The sequence below is a fragment of the Balaenoptera borealis genome (genome assembly GCF_965194805.1).
Source record: "Balaenoptera borealis genome assembly, chromosome: 3".
NCBI lineage: Eukaryota > Metazoa > Chordata > Mammalia > Artiodactyla > Balaenopteridae > Balaenoptera > Balaenoptera borealis.
In genome coordinates, this window is record NC_138866.1 from 61,555,330 (window position 1) to 61,578,292 (window position 22,963).

Here is a 22,963-nt window from a genome sequence, read left to right on the forward strand (position 1 = left end):
TGGCCGCACGCACTTGTCCCATTCCCGGACCTGTGTCTAGCAGGCCCCCGGGTGGGAAGGCCCTCGGCTCCTGACTTTTTCGTTACCGACACGTGCAGATCCTCCACCCCGAGCCATCCCCGTTTTGCACGGTTGATCTGGGGGGAAGGGGTTGGTGAATATCGCCCTCTCCCGGCTCTCGGGAAACTGTCTCCAGCGCGCTGAATCCGCTCCTACTTAGGCTCGGCGCCCCGCAGGCGCAGCGGCGGGGGACCTCCAGCCCAATGCGACCGCGCGGGCTGCGAGTCCTCTTCCCGCGGGCCGAGGACTCCAGAGCTTCGGGTCCCGGACCCGGGCCCTGAGCCAGATCTGCGAGGCTAAGAGGGCCCGAGCTCCTGCTGGAACCCATAGTTTGGCCGCGGAGAGATCGCGGCCACACGCGACTTTCCTTCCTGTGCAATGCGCCCCGAACCCTGCTCTGCTCTTCGAGCACGGCTGTCGCGGCCGGGCCAGACGGCTGAGTGCGCCGCAAGCGGGAAACTTCGTAGAAATTTTGGGACTTAAGAACTGCCCGCTCCGAATCTCTAAAGAAAAGGGTTTCTTTATGCTGTTCGGTGGCCACCGCGAGCGGACTTGGGGCTCCCCACGGCAGAGGTATGTCGTGGGGGAATTGGTTCCTAGTCACCAGCCGAGGTCCTCCCCTGGGCGCTCCCACTAAGGCACCAAGAGCAGCCGTGGCCTAACAAATGGCTCCTGGGTCATCACGGCGGCGCGCCCCTGCGCGCCCTCTGTGCCTTGGAGAGCCGCGGGGTGGGGTTCCGATCGCCACGCGCCAAAGCTCAGAGAGCCGGAGAAGCCGCGCTGCTGGGGTCCGGCCGCGGCTCAGGCTGGGGCCACCGACTCGCTCCAGCTGGAGTTTGCGCTGCCAGAGTTCCGCTGGGGAAAGGCTTGCTGCTGCGGCGCAGCGACGGGCTGTGGCGCCACCTCCCGAGGAAACGTCGCAGGAAGTGCGGCTCCCCGGGTGGCCCGCGCCGCTGTTGCTGGCGGTAGCGCGAGTGTCCCCGGCCCCCAGTCCGCGAGATTTCGCCTAATAACGGCCCGAAAGGCCTCCAGAAACGCCTGCGGTAACAATTACTAAGCCGTCGGTGGATGTCCTCCGCAAGTGGTGAAAGGAAGGTCCTAGCTCCCGGGGATAATCTGCACACTCCCACGCAGGCGCCCCGGCTCCTATGCCCCTGCCTGGGGAAGGCACAGAAGCCTGCAGCCTTCCCGGAACGCGACGGCCTTGTATCAGCTACTACGGGATATAGGACCCTCCTCACGTGCATGAGAGCCAGGTCCTCAAGACTCCAGCAAGAAGAAGTAGGAGGAGATGACTGGAGGTGGGGGTGTTTGTGGCCCCGCAAGGCAGGCTCCAGGTTGCAGTGGGGTCCAGCCATCTGGAAGGGATCCAGTTCTGCTCAGCGGACTTGAGCAGAGCCAGCCTGTCTGCGGTCACTTCCACACCCTCCCCGGAGACGTACCCAGCCTCTCCTGCACCACCACGGGAAGAAAGCGTTTCCTTTCCATTTCTACCAACTCGGTTAGAAATTTTTGAAAGTAACGTTTTAAAAAAGAGATTAAGTCAGAAGGTTGGAACAGAACATTGAGAAATACAGAAAGAACATTTTTCAGAGTTAGGTTTCTGACGTCAATTACATTCCCCCCTCCCTACCTCCCGCCCCGCCCCGCCCCGCCTCGCCTCGCCTCGCCTCTCCATTCAGGGGCACACTATTCCTGAGTTCCTTTCTCTGGCTTCATCCTTGCCTCATTTTAAAAACGTGGGCTTCTCTGTTCGTGAGCACCGGTCACTTGAGCAGAACTACAGCAGAGCAGTGGTCATTTCTCTTTACACATTAGCAATTAGCTACTGTAAGCCCACCTTATTAAAATCAACCAAAGATGGCTGTGAAGGGAGAATCTCAAGGTGGAATCCAGGAGCTGAATCTCTCTGGTGAACTGCTGTGGGTCATGTTCTTGCTGTAATGATCTTGCCATCTTAACATTGGCCTGGGGAGGTGTTGCTGCCCTTTTAAAGCTCTAGCCAAGGGGCCACAGGTACCTGTCCTCATTAATGTAGAATGGCACACATATATTCAACACATATTTATTGAGCAGCTGCTATATGCCAGGCACTGTGCTAGGTGCCAGGGGTATAAAGACAAAGAAGAAAGACTAGGCCTCATAGCTGGACCATTTGGCTGATAAAAGGCTGCTCTCAGTTTGGGATTCTCTATAGGGCTGGCTCTTTTCTCCTGGCAAAGGCAATTTTTTTTTCCATCTTCAAGTGTCCTCAAATACAATTTTCCTCTTTGTAAGTCAAGGAGAGGGAGGCCACAAGACAAGTGGATTCTCCAGCCAAGCTGAAACCTAGCTTCCAAATTCCAGAACCCAGGTGGCTGAGGACTTACCCCTTGTTTGGATGATTCACCCAACACGATGTGGTCTTTTTTTATAGCTTAGGTAAGACAATAATATCAAAGGCAGAGAAATGCCCAGACAGAAAAAGAGATACCCCAAAACAGTGGCACACAGCTGTTTCCTCACAATATCCTTTTGTAACAGAGAAAAACCTGCACATGCTGGTGTCCACTCAGCAGGGCAGAAGCACCTCCCTGCTCATCTCCCAGCTTTTCTCCCTTCCTTACTTGCTAGGGCAAAGGACCATTCCCCCATTCATATGGTGTAAACTTTGATAGCTTACTAAAGATTTTTCACAGGCCCACCCAAGCAAAGATCTGCAGGAGACCTTCTCTGGACCCTTCAACATGGAATTTGGACAAGCCCCTAAGACCAGCCAAGAGGGAAGGCTTTGGACAGGAGGCATCAGCTTTCTCTCAGAGCCCTCCTCCACAGGGAACCAGAGGGTTGTGGTGAATTTGACTCCAGGCTTCATCCTTTGAACCTTTCCCTGCCAGTCTTTTAAGAGGCCTCACTTCCTGCCCCTAAATGGAAGCCACAAGCCACAAGCTCTTGCAAGGTCAATAAACATAATTTCCTTTTTTGATAAGGCTGCTAGAATGAGGGAATGCTTACATATGACATTTGCACATTTTGCAGTTTTGTAAAGCACTTTTACACATAATATTTCATTTATTAATCTTGATAAGCTTTGATAATCTACACGTGGGGAATCTGAGGCTCAGAGAAACACAGTGACTTTTATCCAAAATGGAAGGTAGCAGAATTGGTACAGCTATAGATTTGTATTTCAACAAGGCACTTGACAAAGTTCTTTTTGGCAGCCCTGGGGCTAAGATAGAGAAATGTGACCTTGGTGATATAATTGGTTGAATGTATCATTCACTCATTCATTCTTCAAAACAAAGAGTTTTTCTTTTAAGCATATTCTATATATCAGGATCTGAATCTATATGTCAGGAGCTGGACTCAGTACGGGAAATATAAAGACAGAGAAGACACTGTCCTTGGGGAGCTCACAGTTAAGTGAGGAAAGAGACATGTCAAAATATAATAGGCAATAATATAATGTTGTAGTGGAGTTAGACATAAAATGCTATGGGAATGCAAGACGGCACCAAAGCTGATCTCCAGGCCTGTTGGCCTGCTCTCATATTTGTGGAAAATCATGACACTTATAAAGGATAAGAAATTTGAAAGGAGACACAGTCAGTATACAAAAATACCTTATGTAGATAGGAATAATTGACCATAACTAAGACTAATAAATGTAGGGTAAGTATAAAATTCTACGTTCAGATACAAAATAATTGCATGAATGTATGAAGGGACGGTCATGGATGGCAGCATAGTTAAACTCAAGGCCTATATTAATTGTTAGTTGCAAGCTTGACATGAGCCTAGAATGTTAATGTTCTTGGTTTGTGCTAAAGAAATAGAGTATCCAGCATAAGGGTGATCATTCAGTTCCAGTGGGGTTGGAACATGTCTCAGTTCTGGGCTCCACATATTTAAGAGGGAGGTTGACAACGGGAGTGTATGTGTAGGGGATGCCACTGGAATGGGGAAAGGCCCTAAGCCAAGTCTAGCAATGGCTTATGGAACTGGGATTGTTGATAGAGACCAGAAGACTCAGGAAGGACAGCATAGCTGTCCTCAAATACCTGAAAGACTCTCATACAGAAAAGATGTTGAATTTATTCTGTCAAAAGAATGCAGTCAAGGTTTTCTCAGTTGGTAATCCAGAAGTTGATTGAGCAAGCCGTCCTCTATGAGCTTGACAGACCTTTCCTGGTAGATACTCCATGAATTGGGACCATGCCTGTCTTGTTCACTTGATAACTCCAATCCCTTGCTCTAGAGGGCAGCCAAAGAAATTTTGTTATAGGAACAAATAAATGAATTATTCCATGTGGCTCCAAAGGACACACCTGAGACTCAAGGGCCAAAGTGTAAAGCTGGGTGACAAATGAAGTCAACTAATTTGGCTATTAATTAGGATCATCAATGTAAGTACAGATGCATGATTCAGATTTTTAATTTCAACCAGCACTCACTTGTTTGGAAAGGAAGTTCAGTTTGGGTGGAATGAACTTCTAGCTCTTATCAAACCCCAAATGCTGATTTTTTACTCATCAGTTATATGTTGCTGCTTTCTCTCTACTGGTCTTTATTCAGAGTTTTAGCAAATAGCATCTCCCTTAAACTAGATACGTTGCAGTTGGCCAGCAGATCTTAGAGGCTTGCTAGTTCTTATGCTCATGAAGTCAGAGGAGAGGTGATGAGGAATGTTCCTCATTTGTCAAGGGATGCCAAATCCCAGACTTTAGAATACTCACTTAATTTCTCCATCCTACCAAGGTCAAGAAATGTGTCAGACATTAGCGCCTCCATTGTCTGCCCCCTAAAGCAGTAACATTTGCTTTTTATGGAGCATCTTAAAATGTTTGAGGATTAACGTTAGAATTGAGGGAGAGCAGGAAAAGACGTCATTAGCTCACTTTGCTGAGAGTGAAATATTTTGTTGTTCTCTCCTTCCCGTCTCCCCCAATGTGCAGAATTAGTTATCAGAACAGTTGCTTAAATGCCGTGTAACTATCTCAGTGAGAAGACACACAGGTGATAATTGTAATATAAGCGAATATAATTAGGGTGTCCTCTGTGCCAGGCGTTGTGCTAAGCACATAACATTTATTATTAAATCCTCAAAACAAAGCCATGAGGGACAGGCTATCATGATCCTCATTCTATAGATGAGGAAACTCAGATGCAGGAAAGCTAAGTAACTTGTTTGAGGTCACACACGACAGATTTTGGCACTTTGGGCGTAGACCTAATTGTGTGCTATAGGCTTAGGAGAGACAGTTATTACATTTTTAGGAATCTAATGAGGCAGTTGTTAAACTCAGCCATTATTTACCACCAAATTATATAAATTTAAAATTAAGTAAATTGTTTTAAAACAAGGTAATAAATATTTAAAATTCATTACTTCCTAATTATATTTCTACATTTTACTGTTCTCACTGTTTGGGCAGTTATCTGTGTCTCCTACGCACATATGGTAGAAATACCATAAAAATAACTTATATTAATGTAATGGCGTGCTACTATTTATCTCTCTCCAATTCTGTGTTCAGTGACATCACATTGGTAGCTTTAAATTTGCTACAGTGGAATATTGACACTGCAGAAACCAGCAGTTGCTCTAAACAGGGCCTTTCCCCCACAGACAGCCAGTTGTTAACATTGACCAGTATACCACTGCGTAGACTTCTAGGCCCAATGCTATAAGCACAGAACCTGAGGAACCTAAGGAAAGATGAAGTGAAAAAATATTTTAGAAGTGTGGTTTCTGGCAACAGACAACCTGATTTGAATCATGGCTTGATCACTTATTGGCTATAAAAAAAAGCTAATGTGTTACCTCCGCATTTTGAACTCCTACTCTTTGCTAGAAACCAGGCAGAGTAAAAGTTAAATTCAGGTGGTTTAAAAAACATTTTACAATCCACAAGATAGAAAAGACTTGCAGCTGACAAGTAATTACATCCTCTATTTTTTAATGCCAGTAGTAGCAAAATCTCTACTAAATCTCACCTATTTTATAAATACTTAGTGGCAAAAACTTAAGGTTCTAAATTAGAGTTGTGTATAACATAATTTCTTGATGACTACAATAGATTGTCTTCTTGAAAGGGAAAGAAGAGCCACCCAAAAGATGAGAGTTTACTCATTGATCTAATTCGTTCATTCTTTCTCCTATGTGCAGGGTGTAAGAGGGCAAAGAGATGAATTTGACAGATGCCTGTTATTCGAGGTCTTACAACACATGGAAAGAATAGCCATGCAAACAACGAATTAGAAATAATGCAATGATGAGTGCAAACCTTTAGGATAAAATAGAATGCACTGATTATCTTGAAGAGACAAACAATATGCTAAATGTTTATGTGAGAGGGTATAGGACATGATTAATTCTGACAGGCTAAAATAAAAGGAATCTGTACATAAATCTAAGGATATTCTCAGGTTTAAGTATTTGTTGGTTACAGATAATTGTGGCAGAGTCTTCGGGCTGTTCTTAAGGGAAGGGTTTGGGGGGGAGGTTCTTGGGATTTTTTTGTTCATTTTTGTTTTGTTTTGCATTGCTTTACTGAAAAGAGGACTAAATTAAGCACAGTGTAAGATGTCCTATCTGTAAGTGGTCATGAAGTTTGTGGGGTTCATTGTAAATAGCTCTGGACTTGGGATTTAAGAGATCTGGATATAGGTCTGGGTTTTGTCACCAGTTATTTTGGGAAACCATTTTCCCTCTCTGGATCATCTATAAAATCTGAGGCTTAAATAAATGATCCATAAGCATCCTCTAAGCTCCAATGCTGTGAGACTATCTTGAGAGAAAGATGTGGGAAAAGGAAGGTTTGAATTGAGAGACATTTTTATCCTGTAAATTCCCTAGATTTGACTACTCATGTTGAGAATGGAGGAAAATATGGAGATGTTGGAGATCATGCTCTCCATGCTATTGCTTAGCTGTTCTATCAAAGACCTTTTTTGGTTCTAGTTGTAATAGCCTGAATCAGGATGTACCTGAATCATGGTAAGACAAGGGATGCTATAAAAGAATCCCATGGTTGACTGTATTTCAACTCGGTCTTAATTCTTTGGAATTGTACATTACCTTTGCAGAGGAGGGCTATGCTGTAGGAGTTCTTTAAATGTGAGGATTTGGAAAACCTGTCTATTAAGTGTTTTTCTCTTACTATTATTTTTCTCATATGGAATGCCTATTTTCACTTAGACCTAAATTTTCTTAAAATTATTTAATCATTCTTACCCTTTCTGTCCCTCCCAGCCTCACCGCCATCCAGCACACATCTTCCAGGATTTATTATGTGTTGCTGCTTTCAGCTATGGGACTTCACTTACACATATTCCCAGAAGACCAAACATTTGTGTGCATAATATAAAAGGTTTCTGATTAATTCTGTGATTTCCCCCCTTTTTCTCCCCATGTGGAACTCTCATTGGTTTCAAAGAGTTATAAATACACCATTGTTCTTTCTGTCTTTTGTGAATACCTGGGAAAGAGCTGTTTCAGAAAAACATACCCTTAAGATCCATGGTGTTGGAAATGCTTAGGGGTCAGATTCAAGTGTGGGTGCACATGTGCAGCTCACATTGTGAGATGAGAAGGGCCTCTTGCTAAGTCTCACGTGCCATTCAGAACTAGTGTTACTTTCTCCGAAAGAGGAAGCCTTAAGGTTTGGATCAGCTATTTGTCAGCAATAGCACAGAGATGTTAAAGTCCATCTTAACTTGGGTGCGTTGTTATAATCCGAGGGATGAATGTGCTGTGTCTTGACCCTCAGATATTCGTCCATCTCCCATGGTGAGGTTGAGAAATTAAAAACACAAGGTGTGCACACCTGAGTCTACCCAGACCAGGGTGAATTTCCGGACTCCCAGTGGTGTGACTCACCAGCCTTAATTACCCATGTTACTTATTTATACCGCCTCTGTATTTCCAAGAGTAAATTGTCAATGGAGAGAAGGGAAAATATTGATGGAGGGGAGGAGCCATTCTGTTGTTCAAGGGTTAGATGTTGATAGAGAAGGAAGGGATCCAAGATCTAGGCAAAGGAAATAGAGACTAGAGTTTCTAAAATAAAGTCTCATTATTACAACACAAAAGCGGTACATATGGTAGCAAATTAGAAAATGAAAACAAACATACATTTAAAAAATTAAAACACTATACACAAAACAGATAAGCAACAACGATTTACTGTATAGCACAGAGAACTATATTCGATATCTAATAATAACCTATAATGAAAATAATCTGAAATATATATATATATATAAAACTGAATCACTTTGCTGTACACTTGAAAGTAACACAATATTGTAAATCAACTATATTTCAATTAATAAATATTAAAACATATTCCTACCAACCAGAGACAACCACTGTTAATTTTCAGTGTATATTCTTCCAGATCTCTTTCTGTCTATGTATGTGAGTGTGTGTATGTGTGTGTGTTTGCTAAATGAGATCACAGTGTACTTCCTTTTTTAGTCAATAATCTCTGCTTTTCCATGTTAGGGTGTTTTCAGTTTTCCTCTCATAAAATAACTAGATCTAATTCAAATTTCCCAGTGACTCCAAATGTTCTTTACAGGAGGTATCCCCAGTACCCCTCTAGCATCTGGCTGTGTCCCTTAAGCCTCAATTTGAATGCAGCAGAGCTACAATACAGACTGATTACAGAGACTAAGCCAGTGGTCCTGCAAACTGTTGGACTTGCTGGTTGTGTTTGGCTGTTTCCTCATGAAGTTGTTTAGCCTGTTCCTTTACCTCTATGTCTCCTCTAAGTTGGAAGTTTGATTTTGATTTGAAGGTTTGGAATAGGAGATGACAAATACCTGAGATTTTGTGAAGATCAAGAAAACACTGTCATTAAGAATGATAATCAAGAATATATCAATTGCCAAGAAACAGGAGAGAAAGCACACAATAAAGGGATTGTGGTGACTGGAGCTGAAAGATTTTATTCTGGTCATGTGAGAGGGATCCTTTTGGAAGTTCCCAGAAATAATAGGGAGATACTAAGTAGGAGCTAACTTCCCAAACGGGCAAATGGAGACTTAGGACCATTACAATTTGAGCATAAATATAAATGTGATCTCAGTTATAGCCACAGGCTGGTAACATTTGGGTTACACCTGGAAAGATTTCAAGATATATAACCATAAAGGTAATGCATGCACATGGTTTTTTATTTATTTTTATTTTTAAAAAATTTATTTATTCATTTATTTAATTTTTGGCTGCATTGGGTCTTTGCTGTCTTTGTGGATTTTCTCTAGTTGCTGAGAGCAGGGGCTACTCTTTGTTGCGGTGCGCGGGCTTCTCATTATGGTGGCTTCTCTTGGGGAGCACGGGCTCTAGGTGTGCGGGCTTCAGTAGCTGTGGCTCACAGGCTCTGGAGCACAGGCTCAGTAGTTGTGGCGCACAGGCTTAATTGCTCCATGGCATGTGGGATCTTCCCAGACCAGGGCTCAAACCCGTGTCCCCTGCATTGGCAGGCAGATTCTTAATCATTGTGCCACCAGGGAAGTCTTCAGGTTCCTCTTTTAATGTTACACATCCTCCCTGGCTGATCTCCTTCCCATCTGTGGCTTTAGGCAGATTCCTAACCACTGTGCCACCAGGGAAGCCCCACTTGGTTTTTAAAAAAATGACACCGTATAGGCATATTTAAAATAAAAAGTAAAATCTCCCTTTCCTTAATCCCCGGTGTCCTTCCATCCTGCTAACAATGTCTGTTTCTGCTTCGAACAGTTATCACTGTAATTTTTAAATATATAGTTATTCTTATATTTCTTATTTTTATCAAATTCAGGCATTATACACTGGCCTCTAGGTACAAAGTGTGAGGAATTTGGAACTTGAATGTCTTCTCATTCTCATCCTTCTGTTTAACTCTCATTTTTAAATTGCATTAGTATTTATAGTGATTACAAGATTCTTAAACCATAACTTAGTCTTCTATCCTTTGTCTAAAGGTTGATTATAATAATTAAAAACCAATGTGAAAAAATAAACTCAAAATGGATTAAAGACCTAAGTATAAGGCCAGACACTATAAAACTCTTAGATGAAAAACATAGGCAGAACACTCTATGACATAAACCACAGCAACATCCTTTTTGACCCAGCTCCTAGAGAAATGGAAATAAAAACAAAAATAAACAAATGGAACCTAATGAAACTTAAAAGCTTTTGCATAGCAAAGGAAACCATAAACAAGATGAAAAGACAACCCTCAGAATGGGAGAAAATATTTGCAAACAAAGCAACTGACAAAGGATTAATCTCCAAAATATACAAGCAGCTCATGCAGCTCAATATCAGAAAAACAAACAACCCAATCCAAAAATGGGCGGAAGACCTAAATACACATTTCTCCAAAGAAGACATACAGATTGCCAACAAACACATGAAAAGATGCTCAACATCACTAATCATTAGAGAAAAGCAAATCAAAACTACAATGAGGTATCACCTCACACCGGTCAGAATGGCCATCATCAAAAAATCTACAAACAATAAATGCTGGAGAGGGTGTGGAGAAAAGGCAACCCTCTTGCACTGTTGGTGGGAATGTAAATTGATACAGCCACTATGGAGAACAGTATGGAGGGTCCTTAAAAAACTAAAAATAGAACTACCATACGACACAGCAATCCCACTACTGGACATATACCCTGAGGAAACCATAATTCAAAAAGAGTCATGGGGCTTCCCTGGTGGCGCAGTGGTTGAGAATCTGCCTGCCAATGCAGGGGACACGGATTCGAGCCCTGGTCTGGGAAGATCCCACATGCCGCGGAGCAACTGGGCCCGTGAGCCACAATTACTGAGCCTGCGCATCTGGAGCCTGTGCTCCGCAATAACAGAGGCCACGAGAGTGAGAGGCCCGCGCACTGCGATGAAGAGTGGCCCCCGCTTGCCACAACTAGAGAAAGCCCTTGCACAGAAACGAAGACCCAACACAGCCATTTAAAAAAAAAAAAAAAAAGAATAGCAGTGTTTTAAAAAAAAAAAAAAAAAAAGAGTCATGTACCACAATGTTCATTGCAGCACTATTTACAATAGCCAGGACATGGAAGCAACCTAAATGTCCATCGACAGATGAATGGATAAAGATGTGGCACATATATACAATGGAATATTACTCAGCCATAAAAAGGAACGAAATTGAGTTATTTGTAGTGAGGTGGATGGACCTAGAGTCTGCCATACAGAGTGAAGTAAGAAAGAGGAAAACAAATACCGTATGCTAATGCAGATATTTGGAATCTAAAAAAATGGTACTGGTGAACCTAGTGGCAGGGCGGGAATGAAGATGCAGACAAAGAGAATGGACTTGAGGACACAGGGCAGGAAGGGGAAGCCGGGATGAAGTGAGAGAGTAGCACTGACATATATACACTACCAAATGTAAAATAGCTAGTGGGAAGCTGCTGCATAGCACAGGGAGATCAGCTCGATGCTCTGTGATGATCTTATCACAAAGGGGTGGGATAGGGAGGGTGGGAGGGAGGCTCAAGAAGGAGGGGATATGGGGCTATATGTATACATATAGCTGATTCACTTTGTTGTACAGCAGAAACTAATACAACATTGTAAAGCAATTATATTCCAATAAAGATATAAAAAAACCAATATGAAACATTTGTAAAATGAGTACACGAATACAAATCTCTCTAGAGAATAAAATGTAATCCTCAGTTTTGAACATTTTTGTCACTCGAACAAGAATCTTCTACACACCCTTGTCTAAAGGATTGCCTTTAATTTTCTTTTTCACATCTGTAAATCTTCTTGGATCATATCAGGTAGCTGCGGCTTCTTATATCTCATGTTTTCTTCTTTCTTGACTTAGTTTTAGATTTTGCTGGGTTACTTCAGAAGTAATTTTTTTCTTCCTGGCTGTGTGATTACTAAATGTACTGAATTCTTACGTACCTGCAAGTGCCTTTCTTTAGCCTCCACATTTGAAATTTGGCTGAGTGTAGAAAAGTAGGTTCAAAATAGTTTCCCCTGAGAACTTTGGAGACTGCTCCATGGCTGTCTGGAGCTCCATGAGGCGAGTGCGAGTCTGCTATTGGGCTGCGGTTCCTTGAGAATTGCCAAAGGGCAGGTGGGCTTTTCTCCAGGGTGAAGGTCTTCAGTGTTATCTACTCCTTGGTGGCTCTGCCTCTTTTACTGAGCTGTTATTATGGGAGTACAGATTTATCTCCAACATCATGTTGCTTTTCTTAGCCCCCAACTTGTTCACCAGTAGCCCTTCCAGACATAGTCCCTAGTCCTCTGGAAGACAAAAGCCGTCTCATTAGCCATTCTATTTAGAGAGGGAGAGAGAGCCAGCCCCATGCAGCCCAGCTGTCTCACATGCAGTTCTTTAACATCCCAGACTAACCTGTCAATTCGGAGCTAGAATCACCTGAGGGACTGCCCTGCAAAAGTCAGCTTGTGGGGCTTCCCTGGTGGCGCAGTGGTTGGGAATCTGCCTGCCAATGCAGGGGACACGGGTTCGGGCCCTGGTCTGGGAAGATCCCACATGCCGCGGAGCAACTGGGCCCGTGAGCCACAATTACTGAGCCTGCGCGTCTGGAGCCTGTGCTCCGCAACGAGACAGGCTGCGATAGTGAGAGGCCCGCGCACCGCGATGAAGAGTGGCCCCCACTTGCCGCAATTAGGGAAAGCCCTTGCACAGAAATGAAGACCCAACACAGCCATAAATAAATAAATAAAATAAAATAAATAAATAAAATAAAATTAAAAAGTCTTAACTCCAGAGTGGGAGTCAGAAAATTATAAAAAAAAAAAAAAAAAAAAAGTCAGCTTTTGTCTCTGGAGTTTGGGCTTTTATTGCCTCTACTGTAACTCCTCCACTTACCATTTTCCTTTTCTTTTCTATTGATTAGAATCCTTCAAACTTTCTGGCTAATTGAAGACTCTTGGTCTTGTTTTTCATTGCTGTAATGGTTTAAATTTTAAAAATAACCTTTTTATCATTTCAATGGGTTCTTTGGGGATAGAGTGGGTAGATGTGCGCAGAAATGCAAGACACATTGTAGACCAAAAAGTACAGAAGAGTGTGTACATATATGCACACACATACAGAGAAATATTGGAACAATAGTGTGGTTAAAACTTAACGGTGGTTATTCGGTCGTAGGAAAATGCTTATTTATTTTTATTAAGTTTTGTAACAATGAGCATGATTTACTTTTGTAATGATAAAGAAAACAAGGTGTGTGTGTGTGTGTGTGTGTGAGAAGAAGGAAATGATGGCTTTGTCATATACAGATAGACCGCAAGTGTATAAACCTACACAGGAATGGAGGTTTTCAGCTGCTGAGTAAGTGTCCTTCTCCTCCCCTACAATGCGGTCCAAGCTATTTACATGCACACTAACTTTATGTCAGCCCTCAGCAAAATCAAATCAAGAATATGAGCTATTTACTGCGCACTTTGTCCAATGCTAGGCAATGCAACCTAACGGGACTGCTTCAGATGAGGGTGGACCTCAGAAGACAGTAGCAAAAGGCCGGCTCCGAGTTAGATCCATCCAACAAGGTCCAGTCTGCTTTGTACTAGAGGATCCCCCAAGAGACCGGGTAAATTCTGGGCCTCCTTCCAGGTGTTCTAATTTCTGAGACCATAAATGTCATGTTACCCATTTAATAGGATTCCAAAAGGGCTTCTTGGCAGAAGAATATGGGAACTACTGTGGCAGATCAATTACAAAGACAAACCAGTTTATTGGTTCAGGCTTCAGAAGAAACACTAGATGAAACTAAAATTTGCTGTAAGAAAAATGTGATAAATCTAGTATTACTTAAAAGCTTCTAAAGCAATGGCGAATAATGATAATAATAAGTTGCATACCTCTTCCACGTGCACAACTTCTGCCCTGTGACTTCAAAGAAAGCTCTTGGAGTCCAGGGGGAGATGCACGGCTCTGCTGAGGAGATATTTATGGGGCTGTTATGGCGCCTAGGATGTTCCTGTTATACTTACCATTCGAACCTCCAGATTTCCAGGACCACAGAAAACAAAAGACTTGTGGTATTTTAAAAGGGGGGGTGTGCTTTTCCCTATAACACAAATGATCAGGTTTGCACTGTTGTCAGTCAGTTTTGAACTCTTGGCATTAGGCCTACTTATAGTATGCTTCACCCATTTTAATATGGAGAGACAGAACTGGAGAAGGCCTTAAGCGGAGTAGGGAGCTGGTAGCTCTATGGTTCACTTAATAAATGTCACCAGACAAAGAATAACATGTAGAGCTTGCACAATGGAGCGTAGCAGGCTACGTGAGATCTGATAAGCTGGTGTGGTGCAGAGAGGACCCTCCCTTCAGGGCATCAAGTCTGGGGGATTGTCACAGCTACACCCTTTGGAAGGTCAGGGAGGGGCTGTAGGCGGTGGGGTGCAATATACAAAATGCCCAGAGGTGGTGGGTGAAGGAGAAAGTGGCGACAGTGTTGAGGTGGAGACATCATTGCTGAGGGCATGGCAACAGCAGCCCCTTCTCACTCACAGGCTCTCAGGCTGCACTAGTGCAGAAAAAAATCCATAAGGAACACAACTTCAATCACTGAAAAGGTTGAATAAATCAAGATCAGGATATTTTAAGAACACTTCTGGGGGAAATTCTAAGTTTACAAAGAGATGAGGCTTTGAGAGACTGCGGGTGCTTGTGCCTTTAAATTCTCAGAGGAGTCCGTGATTTCAGACATTAAAAAGAAAGAAAGACACCTGGGGTGGAAGTAATGAATGCTGAGGTGGTTTGGTGTTCGTCGCGCAGGGAGACCACAGACAGCAGCTACGTCCATAAATATGGGTGGATGATTTTATGAAACTGTGCATGTAAGGTAAACTCTTTCGCTATGTCACTGTTTCAAAACCAAAAGCTATTTTGAAATGATTCTGTTGAAAGCTGTTTCATTTCTCCTTACTTTCACACAAATAACAATAACGACATGGTTCTTTGTCTTCTTTCTGATAACTTTCTAAGCCTTAGATTCTAAGACAAAGCTTCTCAAACTTTAATTACCATATAAGTCAACTGGAGATCTTGTTGAAATGTAGATTCTTTTTTTAAAAAATTGAGGTATTGTTGATTTATAACATTATATTAGTTTCAGGTATACAACATAGTGATTCAAAAATTTTAAAGACTATCCTCCATTTAAAGTTATAAAATATTGGCTATATCCCCTGTGCTGTATACTATATCCTTGTGACTTATTTATTTTATGCATAGTTGTTTGTACCTTTTAATCCTCTACCCCTATCTTGCCCCTCCCACTTCCCTCTCCCCACTGGTAACCACTAGTTTGGTCCCTATATCTGTGAGTCTGCTTCTGTATTGTTATATTCATTCGTTTTATTTTTTAGATTCCACATATAACTGATAATGTACACTATTTGTCTTTCTCTGTCTGACTTATTCCACTAAGCATAGTACCCTCTAGATCCATCCATGTTGTTGCAAATGGCAAAATTTCATTCTTTTTTATGGCTGAGTAATATTCCATTGTATATGTACCACATCTTCTTTACCCATTCATCTGTTGGTGGACATTTAGGTTGCTTCCATATCTTGACTACTGTAAATAATGCTGCTATGAACGTTGGGGTGCACGTATCTTTTCAAATTACTGTTTTTGCTTTCTTGAGATATATGCCCAGGAGTGGGATTGCTGGATCATATGTCAATTCAATTTTTTTTTTTAATTTAATTTATTTTTTGGCTGTGTTGGGTCTTTGGTGCTGTGCACAGGCTTTCTCTAGTTGCGGAGAGCAGGGGGCTGCTCTTCATTGGGGTGTGTGGGCTTCTCCTTGCGGTGGCTTCTCTTGTTGCGGAGCACAGGCTCTAGGTATGCGGGCTTCAGTAGCTGTGGCATGCAGGCTCAGTAGTTGTGGCTCGCGGGCTTAGTTGCTCCACAGCATGTGGGATCCTCCCAGACCAGGGATCCGAACCTGTGTCTCCTGCATTGGCAGGTGGATTCTCAACCACCGTGCCACCAGTGAAGTCCCCAATTTTTTGTTTTTTGAGGAACCTCCATACTGTTTTCCACAGTGGCTACACCAATTTACATTCCCACCAACAGCGTAGGAGGGTTCCCTTTTCTCCACATCCTTGTCAACGTTTGTTATTTGTAGTCTTTTGATGATAGTCATTCTGACAGGTGTGAGGTGATAGCTCCTTGTGGTTTTGATTTGCATTTCTCTATGATTAGTGATGTTGAGCATCTTTTCATGTGCCTGTTGTCCATTTGTATGTCTTCTTTGGAAAACAGTCTATTCAAGTCTTCTGCCCATTTTTTAATTGAGTTTTTTTTTAATATAAAATGTAGATTCTGATTCAGTAAGTCTGAGGTGGAGTCAGACGTACTGCAGTTCTAACAAGCTCCCAGGTGATGCCAATATTGCTGGTGAGAGGACTACACTTTGAGTAGTGAGGGTCTAAGACATTGCAGATTACTCTATTTCAGCAGCCAGTTGGCCCTAGATAAGCAAAGACATACAAACACCTGGCTTAAATATACAAACTAAAAAAAAATGCCTTACTGATTTAGATCTACTGAGTCAGAAGAACATTTGTGGAAGAATTTGACTACCTTTATCCCTCTCCACCCACTTGTTCTCCCCTCCCACAGCTTTGCAACCATATCAAAGCCAGGTGCAGTGCTAGAAGCACCCAAGTTTCTCAGTTACCGAGTTCGAGTCTAGCATCCATGAATTTAATGAAATCTTATTGCAAAGAAATAAGTTTGGAAACTTTCCTTCCTATGTTCTTTCCCCACTCCAAAATTAATTCAAATAATTAGGAAAATGTTTCCACCTCAGTGAGTTTTATAATATACTTTGTGTATCAGATGAGAGGGAAAAAAAATGAGTAATGCTGGCTTTAAGATATGGCTGTAAGATGTGCCTATATACACACGTTTGTGGAGGACTTCAATTTCTTTTCTTTTGCTATATAATTAACCTTTCGAGTATTTAGTATTTTATAGCAGTCCAGGCGTTAAGCCATTTCATTCTTACACATGCCAAAAATCGTAGGACATTTCTTATAAACGCATACTGCTGTTATCATACCTAACAAAAATTACTGATATTTCTGTTGTATCATCCAAAACTCAGGCAATGTTCAGATTTTCACAATTATTTCAAAAATATCTGTTACAGGTGGCTGTTTAAAATTTACACATTAGTTGGTTGTTATATTGCTCAAGTATCTTTTGATACCCTTTCTCTTTTTTCTTCATGCCACTGACTTGGTAAAGAAATCAGATAAATTGTCCAGTAGTCTATCTTGCAATAGTTTTTTAATCTATCAGATTTGGAATAAGGGCACCTACCCACTTAAGAGAATGCCTTTGAAGCACATAGAACCTGTACTAGCCCCATACTATTGATGGAAAAACGGGGGTGCAAAGACTTTGAGTGATGTACCTTTGAAGATCTGAAACCAAATCCTCATCTCCTAATTTCTTATCTATTTATTTTTCTACTAAACATTCTTGACTCTGTGTTTTTGTGTTTAAGGGTATGTGTGGTGGAATATTGTAAATATTTGTGGTTTCAAAAAGTGGGCTTACGTATTTCATTTTGCAGGTCATTTGCTTAACAAACTTGACTATAAGTCTTATGAGCACAAGGTCAGGTCTGTCTTATACACCACAGTATTCGTAGAATGTGGCAGAATCTGGTGTAGTTTAACGCTCAAGAATGTCTGTTGAAGATTGCCAACAAACACATGAAAGGATGCTTAACATCACTAATCATTAGAGAAATGCAAATCAAAACTACAATGAGGTATCACCTCACACCAGTCAGAATGGCCATCATCAAAAAATCTACAAACAGGGCTTCCCTGGTGGTACAGTGGTTGAGAATCTGCCTGCCAATGCAGGGGACATGGGTTCGAGCCCTGGTCTGGGAAGATCCCACATGCCGTGGAGCAACTGGGCCCGTGAGCCAAAACTACTGAGCCTGCGTGTCCGGAGCCTGTGCTCTGCAACAAGAGAGGCCGTGATAGTGAGAGGCCCACACACCGCGATGAAGAGTGGCCCCCACTCGCCGCAACTAGAGAAAGCCCTCACACAGAAACGAAGACCCAACACAGCCAAAAATAAATAAATTAATTAATTAATTTAAAAAAAATCTACAAACAATAGATGCTGGAGAGGGTGTGGAGAAAAGGGAACCCTCTTGCACTGTTGGTGGGAATGTAAATTGATACAGCCACTATGGAGGACAGTATGGAGGTTCCTTAAAAAACTAAAAATAGAACTACCATATGACCCAGCAATCCCACTACTGGGCATATACCCTGAGAAAACCATAATTCAAAAAGAGTCATGTACCACAATGTTCACTGCAGCTCTATTTACAATAGCCAGGACGTGGAAGCAACCTATGTGTCCATCAACAGATGAATGGATAAAGAAGATGTGGCACATATATACAATGGAATATTACTCAGGCATAAAAAGGAACAAAATTGGGTTATTTGTAGTGAGGTGGATGGACCTAGAGTCTGTCATACAGAGTGAAGTAAGTCAGAAAGAGAAAAACAAATACCGTATGCTAACACATATATATGGAATCTAAAAAATAAAAAAAAAAAGGTTCTGAAGAACCTAGAGGCAGGACAGGAATAAAGATGCAGACGTAGAGAATGGACTTGAGGACACGGGGAGGGGGGAGGGTAAGCTGGGATGAAGTGAGAGAGTGTCATGGACATATATACACTACCAAATGTAAAATAGATAGCTAGTGGGAAGCAGCCTCATAGCACGGGGAGATCAGCTCGGTGCTTTGTGACCACCTAGAGGGGTGGGGTAGGGAGGGTGGGAGGGAGGGAGACGCAAGAGGGAAGAGATATGAGGATGTATGTATATGTATAGCTGATTCACTTTGTTATACCGCAGAAACTAACACACCATTGTAAAGCAATTATAGTCCAATAAAGATGTTAAAAAAAAAAAAGTCTGTTGAATAAATGAATGAATGAATGAGCATGTGTTGTGTTTCACCAAAATGCAACAAAGCCTTGAGTTTGAGTAGCGCCTCACCCTCTACAAATCTCCAGCGGCTCTCATTTAACCATGCAACCACCACATAAGACAAATACTGCAATCCCCATTAACAGATAAAGCAGCGAGATGGACAGCATCTTGCTAGGTACATGTTAGGTATAAACAAAAGTAAGACTCAGTTCCAGGGTGTGTTTATTTCATCAGCTGCCTCTTTATACAACGTCACCCACTCTGGTAAGGCTGACAGGCAGGATACTTTACAACTCGCAAAGCCTCTTAGCTCCCTTGGTCTCTTCAGCAACCATCCAAAGTAGGAGCAATTATCTCAAGATTATAGATGAGAACACTAAGCCTAAGCCACATGACAATTGAGAGGAAAAGCCTAACTTGAGCCCAGGTTTTCTGACATCAAATACAGTTTGGTTTCTATTTCACGGCGGATTACATCCCTCCCGTCTGTCCACTGCCTTGTTCCACTGTCAGACACAAGTCCTTCATCTTTCTTACCTCCCTGAGTACATTACTATTCATACCTTTCTGAGTGTCCATGGTATGTCATGGCCTTGTTCATATATTATAGCTTCCTCCCGTTTATATCATTCTAACCAGTTTCCTATCATTGCCTATTACCTCCCTTGATGGAGAAGCAGAGTTTTCTCCTTTATGTACCTAATTCTATCCTCTTAAGTAGATGAAGCCCAACAGATGATGTCAACTGACTAGACATCTAACTGGTCAGTTTTTGAAGGCCCCTTATTTCTAACAAAAATCCAGAAATGAATGAACTAGGGTATTTTGCTATTTGTCTGGCATAAATTATGCTTGAGAGACTGATATAAAGTAATTAAGATTTCCAAAACAAAATAAAGGAAAAGATAGCATTAGCAAATGGTTTTCTTTTGTTATATAATTAACCTTTCAGTTGCACAGATGTTAACAAGATGGTGAAAACCTGGCCATTTGGAGAATACATTCATCACTTTGGGCATACACTTATATACACACACCCCTTTTATTTTTCCTTACAATGAAACAAACTGCTCACCAGCCATTTAAAATTATTTTTTCAGGGTTCACTTTTAAGAGATTCTTTTTAAAGGGGTTGAATACATGTACTTATTCAATTTGATCTTGAACTCAGGTCTCAGTAATATGAGAATATTGGATTTGGGGGGTCCACTTCCACTACACCTTTGGAAAATTACTTTGAAACATTTGGAAATTTTGCATTGGAGGGAGGATGGGGGCGGTGGGAGCAGTTTTATTATGCACGTTCTTTTATGAGTTGTGGCCAGATATTTTCAATGTGCTATTTTCCTAGTTTTATGGAGTTCTTGGACCCTGTTGGTATAAACATCTGGGAATAAGTGGTTGAGTGCGAGCTATATGCTATTTTGCCTGGGAAGAAATACATTTGTGTTACATTTAAAATTTAATGAATTATTCATAAGGGAAGTAATAACTTAAGTATACTAACTACACATAAGCCAAAATAAGAGATTGAAAAAAAAAAAAGAAAGCTCTTCTACTGGCTGTATACAAATGTTTTATTTGTGTTTTATTTACATGCATATAATCAAATCATACAGATTCTGTTTTCATAAATGGCCAGGTCTACCTGGAGCATGAGAGTAATTAGTGAATGAAAGTAAGACTCTGCCACTTAAGTCCTTTCAGTGGGTGGACTGAGATGGAACTTGAAATTGGATTCAATGATACTCACTTTTTGAGGGGAGAAAGTCAATACAGTAAGTCCCCTACATACAAACCTTCAAGTTGTGAACTTTCAAAGATGAGAACATGGAGCTTACTAATAAAGACCTGATGGAATTGGAGGCCCAGAGAAAGGATGAAGAGAGACAAGAGGAAGAAGAAGTAACTGAAGAACTGAAGAGATTCACGACGCAGGAAATGGCAAGGGGATTTTCTTTATTTGAGGAGGCACTGTGAGTTCTTGAGACACAGGACCTGAATGTAGAACGGTAGCTGATTGTGTTAGTTGGGTACCTAGGCGAACTTCGTTGGACTTATGAACATGCTCTCAGAATGAAACTCGTTCATATGTAGGGGACTTACTGTATGTCTATGATGAGTTCCTCTTTTGAAAGTCTTCTTGATTCTATTTTCTCAGACTTCAGTACTTTAATTACGTAACTCTAAAAATATTCTGTTAGTACTAAGTCCTTTTCTTCCTTTAGCCTTGCTTTCTCCCTCTCTCCTTCTCTACCTTCTTTCTTTTCTCAAACTCTCTGTGGGAAGCTCTCATATATCTCAGCATGTCGGGATCGAAATCACAGTCTCCCAAGTCACTGCTGAATCTTGCGTATTCTACCAGTGTGAGTTCCAGCTCTGTCAGCCAGTCTCATTTCTGTACCAATTCTGAGTTGAGTATGGGCAGTAATCTTTTTTCTGGAGGTAGGATAATGCCTCTGGTACCAACTTTACCAACTGCCCAAGGAACAGTATTCTTCATATTTGCACTCTGCCTGGGATAGGCTTTCTAGAATCCTGCGAGGACGGGGCTGGAGGAAAGAGCCACTCATCTCTCTGGTGGCTACAGCACTAACAGGGAGCTATCATCACCTAACAGATCCCAGGGTAACAGCAGTTCAGATGCTCGTGGCAGAGTTGAGACTGGGTTATATCTGGCTTTGATTTTGCTCTTCAGATTAAAATTGATCCACGTTGAGGAAAGCAAGGAATGGTAGAGAAGGAGAAAAGAGGGAGCGAGGGGAGGGAAAGAAAAGGAGGAGGAGAACACATGTGCATGTTCAAAACCCTAACAGGATTGGGTGAGAGCCACTGAGTACCTGGTCCATGCAATTGTAAAGTCTGCTTTCACCATCAGGAGTGGGGTTTGGCATCTGGAAGTGATTTCAGGCTGTGATTACCTTTGGACTGCAACGCTTGTTGGTTCTTTACTAACAAGCAAGCACAGGCCCAGAGCAAGCCTTTCATGCTAACAAGCAAACAAGCCATCAGGCTGCAGATTTCAAAACCAGAGGCAGGAGGCAGATGTGAAGTGGGTCAAAATTCTGCGGCTTCTCAGAGGAAAAAAAAAAAAAGTTGAGAGAGAAAGGGAAAAAAGTGCCTTTGTCTTCCTTAGCCCCTGCCCAAAGTACATGGAAAAGTCAACAGTTATTTCATAGATCATGTGTCTACCCATGTATTTCTAAACTTTTGGAATGCAACTGACATTGCCTCAGGCAAGCAGTAAAAGACAGTCTACTCTGTTCAACTCCAGAATATAACTTCGGTAAGCAGGGAGCCTGTGGGCCATCTTCCTTCTGAAACACTTGGGGCCTTCGACCCCAGCCACAAGATATGAGACCATAGTTCCCTTCTCTGTGGAGGTTCACCCAGAAATCACCCATTCAAAATATGGGCGAGATCGAAGAGGTGAAATGTGAAGATTCAGCTCCGCTTCTCCCAATCTATAATGTTTGGTTTCCTGCAAACTTCTGCAATAACGTGTTCTAATTTTGAGATGCTTTATTTTGATGCTGACTACCAGCATCAGATATCCAAAGATCATGATTATAACTTACACATATTGGTGTCATAAAAAACTGTCCATGAGCTTTTAGCATTGACTAGTTTTATTAGTCCTAAGGGGAGTTAAGCCAGGCTTTAAGAGCAGAAAGTTTGAAACAAAATACATTAGATTAAAGAATAGTAATGGAATAATAATGATGATCATAAGCCTCATGATTTCTTTGGTGACTATAATGTGCCAGGCACAATGCTAGGTCTTTTTAATTTTTTTTTTAAAATTTGTTTATTTATTTATTTATGGCTGTCTTGGGTCTTAGTTTCTGTGCGAGGGCTTTCTCCAGTTGCGGCAAGTGGGGGCCACCCTTCATCGCGGTGCGCGGGCCTCTCACTA